The sequence below is a fragment of the Mustelus asterias genome, unplaced genomic scaffold (assembly GCF_964213995.1).
Source record: "Mustelus asterias unplaced genomic scaffold, sMusAst1.hap1.1 HAP1_SCAFFOLD_4296, whole genome shotgun sequence".
Classification (NCBI taxonomy): domain Eukaryota; kingdom Metazoa; phylum Chordata; class Chondrichthyes; order Carcharhiniformes; family Triakidae; genus Mustelus; species Mustelus asterias.
Genome location: NW_027594241.1, coordinates 10,001 through 12,500, shown reverse-complemented (window position 1 = coordinate 12,500; position 2,500 = coordinate 10,001). Strand labels below are relative to the sequence as shown.

Here is a 2,500-nt window from a genome sequence, read left to right as displayed (position 1 = left end):
AGCACGGGGTTAGATACAGAGTAAAGCTCCCTCTACACTGTCCCCATCAAACACTCCCAGGACAGGGACAGCACGGGGTTAGATACAGAGTAAAGCTCCCTCTACACCGTCCCCCATCAAACACTCCCAGGACAGGTGCAGCACAGGGTTAGATACAGAGTAAAGCTCCCTCTACACTGTCCCCCATCAAACACTCCCAGGACAGGTACAGCACGGGGTTAGATACAGAGTAAAGCTCCCTCTACACTGTCCCCCATCAAACACTTCCAGGACAGGTACAGCACGGGGTGAGATACAGAGTAAAGCTCCCTCTACACTGTCCCCCATCAAACACTCCCAGGACAGGTACAGCACGGGGTTAGATACAGAGTAAAGCTCCCTCTCCACTGTCCCCCATCAAACACTCCCAGGACAGGGACAGCACGGGGTTAGATACAGAGTAAAGCTCCCTCTACACTGTCCCCCATCAAACACTCCCAGGACAGGTACAGCACGGGGTTAGATATAGAGTAAAGCTCCCTCTACACTGTCCCCATCAAACACTCCCAGGACAGGTACAGCACGGGGTTAGATACAGAGTAAAGCTCCCTCTCCACTGTCCCCCATCAAACACTCCCAGGACAGGTACAGCACGGGGTTAGATACAGAGTGAAGCTCCCTCTACACTGTTCCCCATCAAACACTCCCAGGACAGGTACAGCACGGGGTTAGATACAGAGTAAAGCTCCCTCTACACTGTCCCTCATCAAATACTCCCAGGACAGGTACAGCACGGCGTTAGATACAGAGTAAAGCTCCCTCTCCACTGTCCCCCATCAAACACTCCCAGGACAGGTACAGCACGGGGTTAGATACAGAGTAAAGCTCCCTCTACACTGTCCCCATCAAACACTCCCAGGACAGGTACAGCAGGGGGTTAGATACAGAATAAAGCTCCCTCTACACTGTCCCCATCAAACACTCCCAGGACAGGTACAGCACGGGGTTAGATACAGAGTAAAGCTCCCTCTACACTGTCCCCCATCAAACACTCCCAGGACAGGTACAGCACGGGGTTAGATACAGAGTAAAGTTCCCTCTACACTGTCCCCATCAAACACTCCCAGGACAGGTACAGCACGGGGTTAGATACAGAGTAATGTCCCTCTACACTGTCCCCCATCAAACACTCCCAGGACAGGTACAGCACGGGGTTAGATACAGAGTAATGTCCCTCTACACTGTCCCCCATCAAACACTCCCAGGACAGGTACAGCACAGGGTTAGATACAGAGCAATGTCCCTCTACACTGTCCCCCATCAAACACTCCCAGGACAGGTACAGCACGGGGTTAGATACAGAGTAAAGCTCCCTCTACACTGTCCCCCATCAAACACTCCCAGGACAGGTACAGCACGGGGTTAGATACAGAGTAAAGCTCCCTCTACACTGTCCCCACCAAACACTCCCAGGACAGGTACAGCACGGGGTTAGATACAGAGTAAAGCTCCCTCTACACTGTCCCCATCAAACACTCCCAGGACAGGTACAGCACGGGGTTAGATACAGAGTAAAGCTCCCTCTACACTGTCCCCCATCAAACACTCCCAGGACAGGTACAGCACGGGGTCAGATACAGAGTAAAGCTCCCTCTACACTGTCCCCAGCAGACACTCCCAGGACAGGTACAGCACGGGGTTAGATACAGAGTGAAGCTCCCTCTGCACTGTCCCCCCATCAAACACTCCCAGGACAGGTACAGCACGGGGTTAGATACAGAGAAAAGCTCCCTCTACACTGTCCCCATTAAACACTCCCAGGACAGGTACATCACGGGGTTAGATATAGAGTAAAGCTCCCTCTACAGTGTCCCCATCAAACACTCCCAGGACAGGTACAGCACGGGGTTAGATACAGAGTAAAGCTCCCTCTACAGTGTCCCCATTAAACACTCCCAGGACAGGTACAGCACGGGGTTAGATACAGAGTAAAGCTCCCTCTACACTGTCCCCCATCAAACACTCCCAGGACAGGTACAGCACGGGGTTAGATACAGAGTAAAGCTCCCTCTACACTGTCCCCCATCAAACACTCCCAGGACAGGTACAGCACGGAGTTAGATACAGAGTAAAGCTCCCTCTGCACTGTCCCCCCATCAAACACTCCCAGGACAGGTACAGCACGGGGTTAGATACAGAGTAAAGCTCCCTCTACACTGTCCCCATCAAACACTCCCAGGACAGGTACAGCACGGGGTTAGATACAGAGTAAAGCTCCCTCTACACTGTCCCCCATCAAACACTCCCAGGACAGGTACAGCACGGGGTTAGATACAGAGTAAAGCTCCCTCTACACTGTCCCCCATCAAACACTCCCAGGACAGGTACAGCACGGGGTTAGATACAGAGTGAAGCTCCCTCTACACTGTCCCCCATCAAACACTCCCAGGACACGGGGTTAGATACAGAGTAAAGCTCCCTCTACACTGTCCCCATCAAACACTCCCAGGACAGGTACAGC

At 52.8% G+C, this 2,500-nt stretch overlaps 1 protein-coding gene across 1 annotated transcript in view; it reads left to right on the top strand.

Annotated features, from left to right (window-relative positions):
• LOC144491046 (sulfotransferase 1C4-like) overlaps nt 1-2,500 on the top strand; it is a gene marked incomplete at its 5' end in the record, with an annotated part of 16,256 nt that overhangs the window by 6,757 nt on the left and 6,999 nt on the right. The gene's annotated exons all lie outside the window — the stretch shown is intronic.